Here is a 12605-nt window from a genome sequence, read left to right as displayed (position 1 = left end):
CGCTGCCTTCGGCCCAGGTCATGATCTCAGGGTCCTGGGATCGAGTCCCACATCAGGCTCCCTGCTGAGCAGAGAGCCTGATGTGGGACTTTTTCTCTGCCTGCCTCTCTGTCTACTTGTTTTCTACCACTCTATCTGTAAAACAAAAAAAAAAAAACTAAAAAAAAAAAAAAAAGAATGGAGACAGATTCCTAGGTAAGAATAAAGGAGCCCTATCCTGCAGAGCGTAGCCTGCCATGCCAAAGCTCTGGGCTGTGTCCTGCAGAGGCTGAAGAGGCACTGGTGTATTAGAGGAGTCGTAAGGACTGTGCTGGTTCTGCTTTTGATTGTTTGAAATTCTGGGGAAGGAGATGGACTAATGCTGGATCATGGGACCTCCCTTCCCAAGAGAATTAAGTAAAACACCAATAGTTTAAAAAAGAGTAAAAAAAAAAAAAAAATAGCATGCTATAAGCATGCTAACAAGGAAGGAATGGGTTTTCCTATAACCACAGAGAAGTGGGAACCAGGAAAATGCAGCAAATGTCACAAATTAATGTGGCTTCTTCCTCAGGAGACAGAGCCAAGGAAAAACAGATAAATAGGAATTTTGAAAAAAAACAAAAACAAAACTCCACTATGTACTCCCTAATTTGGAAAAAGTGAGAACGAGGGGTGGGTGGACTGTTCAGGCACAGTATGTACACAACCCTTCAAGAATGCAAATCACTCCTGTCCGCACCAGTCTCCCAAAGTAGAAGCATTGATAGAACTCGCCATCTTGTGTGTCTTCCAATGGACAGGGAAAAGGCTGAAGAGCAATGGCAGGGAAATGTTGATAACCTGGGCAAATTTTCTATAAAAACAAGATATCAACCAACACCCTATCTTCCTGTCCTTTCTTTTTTCCTTTACCTCCTCCCTACCACTAACTAACAACACAGTGGCCAAAACTCATGAGCTCCATTTTTTCTTGCAGGATTTTTTCTGAGAGGGAAACAAGCAAAGCTGTCAGGGAAAGGATAAGGAATCAGGAGAAACAAATGAAAGGTTCTCACTGCCTCTGTCAAAAGTGAAGTTTTAAAGACCCATCCTGAACTTGGGGAATTTAGAAATCTTTAGACTAATTCTCCATTCTCAAATCTTGATTGCATAAAGTCCTTTCCAAGTAGAGTTATAAACCAAGGATATTGGAGAAGAAAATGACAGACTGAGGCTTACATTTCAACGGTGACACCTCCTAGAACAGTGAAACAATGAGCATATCCCATAAATAATAAAATGTAAAGAAACAGCATGACATCTAGATATCCAGCCAATATCAAGGAGTGGAAGACAGCCAGGCAGACAGGAAAAAAGTTCATAAAAGTTAAAAATGCATTTGAAATAAAATATCTCCCAATATATAATTTTTTTCTACCAAAAAAAAAAAAAATGCTATGCTTACAACAAATTATGAGACCAGGGAAACAATGTTTTACCTGATTTGACAATTATAACAATAATATAACAATGGCACGTATGGCAAACCTTTCATTGTAAGGAATCTTTCCTCAATAGCACCGAAGTACAGAAATGTCTATTACTGTGCACATTGTTGCTCTATTAAGAAACAGGAGGGATGACTTCTGTGGTGTAGAAGGAGAACCATGTAGGGTCTCTGGAGTTTGGATAAGAGAGCCTCAAAGTTGCTCTAGGGAGCTTGGCATTGGAGAAGGGCTGATTTGGCACTGATATTGCAACCTTGTAACAATAATGTACATGGTAGAGTTTTGATTTGTTTTATTGGTGAAATGAAAATTACTCATGAGTTGTGTTTCCTCTGGAAGGTGTGACAGTGTGACAGTTCACGCATCACACGGGTTCCCATGCCGAGAGTGGAGTAGTGCTAGACTTCAGACCAGCAGGAATGGGATGCCATGCTTGTTCCACTCCTAAATCAATTACTCTCTTTCTCTACATTATTACGTTGCTTGGCTGCAGCTACTGTCAAAGCCAAAGATAAAATTCAGTTTTCTACCTAAGATCTTTCAATTAAATAGGAACTCATACTGTTGAGTAGTGCCTTCGAGGTCATATTTGCATAGGATTTCTGTCTCGGAACTCCCCCACCCACCCAGGACTTAACGGTAGGTCCTTTGCAAAGCCACTTGTGGTCTGGGAATCTTCGCTCTTGTTCTACACTTATGGGCAGACAAAGATGGGTTCGCTTTTGCTAGTTCTCAGTGCTCAGACTCCCAGCAGCCCACTGTCTCCTGCTCTTGGGACCTGGGTGAGTGACTGCAGAAGGCTTAGCCACAGCGACCTTATGTCTAGACTGGGTGAGGCTGAAGCCTGGAGCATAAGGAGGAACAGCCGGAAATGGAAAAGACCTTTGTGAATTGTGGATCTGCCTGCATATATGCCCTGCATATACCACCTTGCTCAGTGGCCAGTGCTTCAGGCCAGCAGCATAGTCTCCTCATTCATCTCACCATTGCTGCTGGTGTGGTGATCGAAAAGTCCAGCTCAGCTGACATTTGAAAGGAGTCCCAAGTATAGAGACAGTCACGGATGCTCAGAAAAGTGAGCCCAGTTCAGCTTGGCGAACCAATGCCACCCGTCTTTTCTCTCCCTCTGTGCTACCTCATCTAAGTCCCCTCAGTACCTCACTGAATATTAAGCAGAATAGAATAAACTGTGCAATATTCTTAATATATTAGCCAAGTACTGGCACTTAATGTTTAAAAATGTAACTTTAATGGACAGTTTTGGGAGCTTTTAGAAAGTACCCTCATATACATTGATTTATTTGATCCATATTATAGGGAAGACAGAAGACTTTCAAATCAATTTCTGAAACTGAAGCACAGAGCGTTGTGAGACTTCTCGTTATTACAGCCAGAAATAGAAGCCAGGCCTTCTGATTCATCCCGTGCTTTCCTTGGCCCCTACCCCAGGACTTCGCATTGCATTTTAAAGAGTTGTTGCTCTCATGTGTTACAAACATATACTATCTAGGTTTTCCTGCTCATTTACGATACCCATCCTTTGATACGTCCCTAACCTCGGAGACATTCAGACCGGAATACCTTTTGATTTTCTCTCCTTTGCCTGTAGGTTTGTCTTTTTCTTAATGAAAATTCATTAGGAGAGTCATTCAAGCAGAATATATGAACTACAGAATCCCACGCTCTTCTGGCGTCAGAGGGGGGAGATTTAGATGGAAAAGAAATATATGTGTATGAAGAGTCCACAAGACAGCAGGAGGATTTTAGCATCAGGCCCTGTGCTGACAGCCACTGGGGTGGATCCGTTTGTCCATGTGTAAAATGAGAATAAGCTCTTTTACAATAGCAACATGGCAGTCAATAGGAAGATAGAGCAGGTTTTGAGGTACAACTAAATAAAACTTAGAATCTCAGAGCGCTATGCCTTCTGGCATTTCCATTTGAAGCCCTTGGCAGTGTTAATTGTAAAAGAGTAGAACAAATCCCGCCAGACCAGTACAACCAAATGAAAACGAAAACCTAAGCTTGTCCCCATGTTTGACAGGAAATGTGCTTCTCAGCACTCCCTGACACTCCTAGGCAGAGAGTAATAGACCCGAACATTCCAGAGGTAGCCTGTACCAGGGCTCTGCTGGGTCTCCACGTGCATTAAAAAGCAGCAGGAGTCAGAAAATGAGGCATATTTGAGCCAGACCTAATTTTCAATCTGTGTGTTCGCTCTATTTTAGAAAGTTATTTAGCAATTGAACGCTTGAAGAAAAACAGCATCATACAGAGTTTCAATTCATATTTAAATCCTATGAGGTTTGCTTTTCTAATTCTTTAACGCTATAATCCAGACAGACCCCAAACCCACTTTTTTTTCCATTTTTAATTTTATTTTTTATAAACATATATTTTTATCCCCAGGGGTACAGGTCTGTGAATCGCCAGGTTTACACACTTCACAGCACTCACCATAGCACATACCCTCCCCAATGTCCATAACCCCACCCCCCTCCCAACCCCCCTCTCCCCATCGACCCTCAGTTTGTTTTGTGAGATTAAGAGTCACTTATGGTTTGTCTCCCTCCCGATCCCATCTTGTTTCATTTACGCTTCTCCTACCCCCTTAACCCCCCATGTTGCATCTCCTCTCCCTCATATCAGGGAGATCATATGATAGTTGTCTTTCTCCGATTGACTTATTTCGCTAAGCATGATACCCTCTAGTTCCATCCACATCGTCGCAAATGGCAAGATTTCATTTCTTTTGATGGCTGCATAGTATTCCATTGTGTATATATACCACATCTTCTTTATCCATTCGTCTGTTGATGGACATCTAGGTTCTTTCCATAGTTTGGCTATTGTAGACATTGCTGCTATAAACATTCGGGTGCACGTGCCCCACACTTTTTTTTTTTTTTTTAAACCTAGAACCACATTTGTTATGAGGAGTCCTCTCCCTTTTGTTCTTGAGGGGCTAGGGGATGCTCTCCATGCCCCACACCTTCCTCTGTCAGTCACCTCCATCCATAGCATTAAAACAATGCCACTAATACTTTCGGAGCACTTACTACGAGTCAAGAGCTAAGGGTTTGCCATGCATTAGTTCTCAAGCGCACTGTGAACTCAGTCAAGCATGTATTACCCCCATTTTGTCCCTGGGAAAAGGAGGCACCAGCAGCTTAACAACATGGTCATTCCAATACACTGGTAAGTGTTGAAGACGTGGTTTGAGCCACTACTGTCCCGCTCCAGAGCCCATGATTTTGGCCATTCTGTTGAAATGCCAGTGCCACGTAGTCCGTATTTCTAGAAGAAGCTCCCTACCCAACAATAAAACTTCAGTTCACTTTTTTTTAAAATGAGAAAGTAGAATTGGTGCAAGATTGGCTACATTGTGGTATCAAACCAAGAACAGGTGCCCTAGTCCATAATAGCCAGTGTGCCTTGAACGGTACTGTGTCAGCTTCGTTCTAGCAGGTGTAACTTCTTACCCTTTTATCGCATATAACAGAGGGTAGCATTAGCCTCATTTTACAGATGAGAAACTTATAGTGTAGATAGGAAAAATAAGCTTTTCTGATGCCGTTTGGCTAGAAAGTGGCAGAATCTTAACTACCACGCTACCTCACCTCTCTTAATTTAGTTCCCATTAATGAAAAATTTAAGATTTGCATAAAACCCTATGATCAGAAAATTAAATGAGCTCTCTATAAATACAAACACATGTCAAATTCCTAGTCCCTTTAATTCTTTAAGTCCCCCAATTATACCATCTTTTTTTTGCCATGAACACCATCTTTATGCCATTCCACATCTGATTCCAGACAATTCTTTACCCTAGAGAAGTATTTCTCAGAACAGTTCTAATTCTAATCTAAAACTAATTCTCAAATTAGTTTTGACTAATCTTTTATCTTTTTGTGGGGCGAGGACAGAGGGAAGTACACAAGGGATCTATGTTCAGTTGTGAAAATGCTTAGGCTTTCTCTCACGATTGGTATAGGACACCTGCTTGTTCTCCAGTCACAAAGAATAGGTGGCATCTAACAGCTGGCAGGTGTCTGTGGGCGGGGCCAACCCCCCCAGGACAGGTGTCTGTGGGCGGAGCCAAGCCCCCGGGGCAAATGAAGAGCAAGCTGCACACTTCCTCCCCTGTGACTCCTCCCCTCCTCCAGCCCTCCCATACTTCCACTTCCCTTCCTTTGCAGCTCCTTCTCCTGACCCTCAGTTCCCCATGCCCTTCCCGGTGCCCTTCCCTGGGTGTCAAACTTACTAGGTAAGGCGATAAGAGGTAGTTCTGTGGTATCAGAATGGCCTGGCCAGAAGAGAAAGAGGAGGAAAGAAAGATCCCTTTCTCTGTCACAGAAAGAGCCCAAGCTTTATGCCAGTCCCTAGCTCTCCAATGGCGAACAACTGTTTGAGGTAAGGTCTGTTCACTTCATTCTGGGGTGGGGGAGGAGGGCGCGCATCAGACCTAGGGGCTCTGCTGCCGCAGCGGTCTACATAAGCACCCCCACATCTCAGCCTGTAATGCCTCATGGTTATAGAATCAAAACACCAGCAGCTAACTAGGCTTTAAGCGATCCTCAAATAATTGCTTTGCTTTGCTTCTGTATTTTCTCCACGGAAGTCTTTCCCCTCACTCCTGTTGGTGGAGGGCACCTAACTGCCTCTGGCTTGGTGCTGCCCTATCAAATCAAGTCTTGTTCAATAAACTCAAAATGTTTCCTAGGCCTCAATTTATTTTTAGCAATTTATAGGTGTTACAAGTCTGGGCTCCTGAGCACCACCACAGCTGCATCTGAATCAGAACGCAGCCCTGCAGGGGCGGGTGGGCGGACCGTGTAGTTAGGGCACAGCAATCTGCCACAAGTGATTCTGAGGCAGCTTTATCATTTCAAAACTAGCCAGACCAGGGCAAGGGGGGAGGTGGGCTAGTAGGGGGGCATGTTTGAAGGAAAATTAAGCGACACCCTGAGAGCCCAGGGTTATAGTGTTCCTAAGAAGTTGAGAAGCTTTGAACCCCATGACTATTTTCCTCACAAATAAATCGCTCTCTCATCCCCCAAATTCCACTCTATCCCTGAGCAGCTCTGCTCTGACAGAAGGACAGCCCTGAACCATGCACTACTTCTGACTTCGAACAAGAAAAGCCTGGGGGTGTGGGAAGGTAGGAGAGTGCCTATCTCTCCAACAGGCTAGAGGCAAGTTTCTGGCACAGGGACACAACTGAGTGCTTTTTACCACAGAAAAAGTGCTACACGGGGGCACCTGGGTGGCTCAGTCAGTGAAGCGTACAATTGGTGATTTCAACTCCGGTCATGATTTCCAGGTTGTGAGATGGAGTCCTGTGTGGGGTTCCCCGGTCAGCAGGGGAGTCTGCTTGAGATTCTGTCTCCCTCTACCCCTCCCCCCACTTTCACGTGTTCTCTAGAATGAATGAATGAATGAATTAGTGCTATGTTTGGTGACTGAGCAGTTATAATATATCCCAATTACTGTACTTTTATCAATATAGTGATATGTATATTTGTTCCAGGACGGGTCATAAATTATGGCCAGCTGGCCAAATCCAGCCTGCTCACTGTTTTTATAAATCAAGTTTCACTGGAACACAGTCGTGTTCATTCACTTACATCGGATCTATGGCTGTTTTCACACGACAGTAGTCAAGCAAATGCAGCAGAGACTGGATGCCCCACAAAATCACCAATATTTACTATCTATTTATAGAAATTCTGGTCAACTCTTGGTCTAGAAGATTATATTATGGGCCAGAACTATCTCCTACTGTATATGCCAAGCTCTCTAGTAGGCCCCTTTCATCATTTATCTTTAATGCTCCCAATAGCCTTGCTAGTTCTATTATGATCATGATCTTATAGGTGAGGAAAGAATCTTGGATCAACTGATGTGTCTAAAACAGACTACTAGTATCACAACCAGAACTCAAACACTGTTTTGTTTTTGTTTCTTAAGTCTTTTATGAGCTATTTTAGGAAAATAATCACCATGTTATATTTTCAGTGGGAAAAGCAGTTCTCAGTAACAAAGCATGCACCTAAAAATGAGCTATTAGAAAGCAGCCCATATAGAATTTGGGGATGGCCTCCTAGTCTAGAGAGGCCTTCCTGAACACCTAACCACTCTCCAACCTATTTCATTTTCTAACAGTCATGAGTGCCTACAAACATTTTATTCTATCAGCAATTTCTATGTGGATGTTCTGTGTCCTTTCAGGGGAAGGCAAGCTGCTTGCTCAGCTTTTGTACCATTCACTTCTGCATCGTACGGTCCAGAAGAAGGCCAGGCTCAAGGACTGCTGCAAAACCCTTCCTATGGGCTCCCCCTTACTTAGTAGTAATCATCTATAATGTCTTCTTGTCCTAAAATACAACATCCGAGTACAGCTTGAAGTGTATAGTAAATTTCCATTTGCTTATTTATCTACAATGGAAAATCCTTCCTTGAAATCTGTGCAAGCATATAGGTATCCTGGAAGAGAACTGGGCTACGTGTTAATTTGTTACACTACAGTATTTTGCAAATGATCATAATCTCACTTTGCGGGACTTAATTAATCAGAACATATATATCTGAGGAAAAAATAACAGCTTTTTAATTGAACAGTAATTCCAAAGGAAGGTGAGACTGCTCGTCATTTAACCCCTAAGAAGTTAGTTTACAGATTGCTACAGATTGCTACATCCTGCCCCCTACTGGGAGAGAGACTAACAACAAACAGTAACTAGCCAAAAGGCACTTGAAGCTTTTCTATCTGGAAACAAGATTTTTTCCCTTTGCTTAAATAAACTACACGTTCAATTGCTTTTTACCCTTCTATTCCTTTCTATTTCCAAAATAAGCAGTGAAGCAAAAGGAATAGATAGCCACCAGTGAAATATAGACAAAAATATATAGGACACGATTTGAAAACAAGATACTCTTTTATTTCTGTAGAATTATTTAAAGTGGGAGAAGTTTGAGAATTAGCTCTACACAAGCTCACCATATGACATTACCTCAAGGAATGTAGTTGTAAGGATGAAGTTAAACGTCTAAAAATCAATATTAAAAGGCAGCACATATTCATATTTATTTAGTATTAACACATTTCCATTCTCTCTTTACTAATCTAGTAAATTTCACATATAATATGATAGTATATAGTTATAATCCTTGATTTAAAAAATGGATATCTTGGGATACCTGGCTGGCTCAGTGGGTTAAGTGGCTGCCTTTGGCTCAAGTCATGATCCCAGAGTCCTGGGATCAAGTCTCGTGTCCTCTCCTTGCACAGAGGGGAACCTGCTTCCCCTTTCCCTGCCGCTCCCCTTGCTTGTGCTGCCTCTCTGACAAATAAAATTTTTTAAAAAACTTTTTTAAATTAAAAAAATGCGTATCTTGTAAGATACCTTCTTTTATAGACAAGAATATTTAACCTTTCTTTTTTGCCTGGCCAAATTGGTCCTTTCCCAGTTCCATAGCTCACCCTACCAAACCCCATCTCTATGTGGAGATAAAGCAAGCCGTCCCTAAACATTACTCAGTGCTCATCCAGATAACACTCCTCTACAAACCAGCATTCTGACCGCTTTAGGTATAGGAATTTACTCCATAATCTACAATATATATTTTTAAGCATTGGCTCATCTGTGCTAAATTATGGCATTATAAAGCAAAGTGTGTACACCTTTAAGTTATAGGTTAATGGTATTCCCATAATTTTGAAGGTAGTGACAAGAAGTTGCCATGTGTAAAATGTGTTGTTTCTTTTGTAAAACTGGGATCAAGTTATTGATTTTCATTTTCCTATTACATTACCCAGTCCAAGGCTAAACTAACTACATTTTTCTGAAACTCAGGACAAGAAAAACTTATCTCTTGGTGTTCCCTTACTGAAGAGTAAGAAGACTCATTGTGGTTAAGAGCATAAACTCTGAAGTCAGATTGCCTAGTTCGGATTCCAAGTGTCATGTACTAGCCACGTTACCTCGGGCAAGTTGCTCACCTTCCTTTGCCTCAGTTTATTCATCTATAAAATGTGGTATGAACACTATATACCTCAGGGTAGTTATGTAAGTAAAAGAAATTCACACATAAAAAGGCTCTTGGGGGACGCCTGGGTGGCTCAGTTGGTTAAGCAGCTGACTTCGGCTCAGGTCATGATCCCAGCGTCCTGGGATCGAGTCCCACATCGGGCTCCTTCCTCGGTGGGGAGCCTGCTTCTCCCTCTGCCTCTGCCTGCCATTCTGTCTGCCTGTGCTCACTCTCTCTCCCTCTTTGACAAATAAATAAAATCTTTAAAAAAAAAAAAAAAAAGGCTCTTGGGATTGGGCCTGATGCAGAGTAAGCATTCAAAAGACGTCAGTGGCAATTCATATCTTTTCCGCAGGGGACCCTGTGGACAGGAGCCTCAGAGCTGAATGCTCCACACTTTTGTTGTAATTAACTCATCCCAGACACCTGCTTTGTCTGTCTCCTTCTCCGATTTACTTATATTTTTTTTGTATCACTTGTATTAATCTAAGCTGACTTTAAATATTTTAAGGAAATATTCAAATTATCAGTAGATTAAATTGAACCTGGCTTCTTTGACCAATTATTTCAGACCAGATTACTTAATTTTCTGCTTTGTAAAATACTCTCAAATTAGGTCATATAAATTTCAGAAGGCACATCTTAGAATATGATTGATTATCTTCCATAGGCAGGAAAATCCAGAATTTAAAATATCTTGCCTTCATATGAGGCTTCTTTGATGGCACACATGGCTGTTAATGGTTTAATAAATTCATGTAAATAAGTAATTCTTAAAACGTTAAATGTGCTGATGAATGTTCATGCTTATTGACACATGGATAAGGAATAGAACAGAGAACGGTTATAGTCCATTGGCCCTGAGCTTGGAATAAATTGAAATCAAGCTTCCAGCAGAGTCCAATTCCAGTAAAGAGTATATGAGGGAACCCAGTATAGAGTTCAAGTTCCTCAGAACAGATTGATCTGGCTTGCATGAACTCTTAGAGCCCTCCTGGGAGACATATGTATAACACTTTCTCAAAAGGATAGCTGTCCTCAGAACTTAAGTTCTCAAACACAAGTGGGAAACAAAGGCTGTCTTTACCACCCGGAGAGAACCCCTCCAGATGAATGAGGATTATTCCTCCAGGGTTCTATTCCAGGTACCTAATTGTTGAGGATGGAATGTTTGGGTTGCATAACAAGAAGCATTAGTTTTACTGTTCTGGGATCAGTGTTAAGGAAGTATCCCAAAACGTCTGAAAATAAATTTGAAAGAGCTGAAGCACAGAGGAAACTGATGGAACACAGCTGTCCCATCAGGAATACTGGGAGTGGTGATGTCAACAGGGTTACTAGTCACAGAAGAAAACAACAAGAAATATGCATTATCACTGTTGACTATCAGCCAGCTGAGCTGGCTAAGGGAATCACTCGGGAATGCTCACCGGTAATGGTTAAGGAATTTTGTGAGAGGAGTATAAAAAGAAAGTGTTGAGATTCCAGTGGTTTCACTTGGGGGAGTTCAAAGACAAATACTAACATCCTTCCTGTCCTGGTTATTATTCTTAGACAGTGAAAGCTGGAGAGTTATTTACAGTAATAAGATACAGGTACTACCTTCCTCCACCAATTGTTAAAAGACACATACTTGCAATGTGAAGTCAGCTGTCCCCATAAGTGGTATCTGTGCCCCACACTACACTGAAACAGATCTCTGTATCTGTTCTCGCAACACAGAAGGATTCCTGGCACCAAACACGTTCTTCATCAAGTGCATTTACTGATCTCGTATGGCAGATGGGCATAGGGAAAGGTTACAACACAGAATTATTAGAAATTTATTTAAAATTCTAACCAGATGGGTCTGTTTTGTATAACTCACTCTTTATAGTACAATGTTATTTCTTTTCTGCTCAACCTCATTAACTTTTCTCTTTCCCTCCTAGATTCCCCCCACTACTCAACCAACCCAACTCAAGTCTCTTTTCAATACCCTCAATTCTGCATATCATCACCAGCATGGGAGGACTCAAGATAGACTAATTTAATCCTTGCAAAGACCCAGTGGGTTAGGTTTAACTACCGTCATTTGCATCTTTATACTTGAGGAAATGCACAGAGGTGAGAAAAGTTGACAAAAACTACATAGGTGGTAGAGTCAGACATAGAGCAGGACTGTCAGTTGCAGACAGCTGAAACTACTTTGTGCTTTTAGCCATGGACACGGCTTCTCACGCTCTGGATCCCATACTACTCAGGGAACAAAGGCTAGCTGCCCCTAGAAAGAAATACAATTTTATAAATTTCATTTTTATGCTACAAAATATTAAATAAAGTAGTACACAGAGCAGCTGTAACTGCCTGAAGGAGGGACTCTTCAGTAAAGTCTACATAGGAAGTAAGCTTGTTGGTTATGAATGCTTTCTGATGAGCTCACTATTCCAGAACACAAGAGATAAATTGGGGGGAAAAAAAAAAGTCTAAAGAAAATGGTTTTTGCAGTCATTTGTCTTTAACAAAAAAAGAAATGCAGGTACCTTTGGGCCTTTGGAACTGAGAATGAAGTTAAGACTGTAGTTTTAACAAGCATGTAGTCCAACTAGTATCTTTGCATCTAGTCCTAACCTCATATGCACACACTTGACCCCCTCCAATCTGTCCTCCATTGAGCACTCAGATTTTTCCAGAATATGAATTCCATTATATCATTTCCATGCTAAAGATGTCTGAATGCCTACAACTTAAAATTAGTCACATATTTACTGTTGTCATTCAAAACCAATTTATTTTCTTGCCTTGAACTTCCTCTTTTTCCTAGCTGTATCTCTTGCCTCATCCTCAAATAATGTGTCCTCCAACCAAGTCTGACCAATTCCAACATAAACGATGCATTTCCACATGACCTTATAGCTACAATGCTTTATTTTGCTTGTTGAACTTCTATGAGTTTATCTTATGCAATAAAAATCAAGGACAAGAAATTTCCAGTTTTAGCTCTGCTGTATAAGGAGCTTAAAGGTTTGTTTCCCATTCCAATAACAAGAAACACTGGACTGATGACCACTTTTCTTGGTCCTTGAGAACTGAAGACTCAGGGTCAACTGCTACTCAGTAATGTGG

This window comes from Enhydra lutris, unplaced genomic scaffold (assembly GCF_002288905.1).
Source record: "Enhydra lutris kenyoni isolate GAN:26980312 unplaced genomic scaffold, ASM228890v2 scaffoldscaffold8, whole genome shotgun sequence".
Taxonomy (NCBI): Eukaryota; Metazoa; Chordata; class Mammalia; order Carnivora; family Mustelidae; genus Enhydra; species Enhydra lutris.
Note: the sequence above shows the minus strand (reverse complement) of the source record.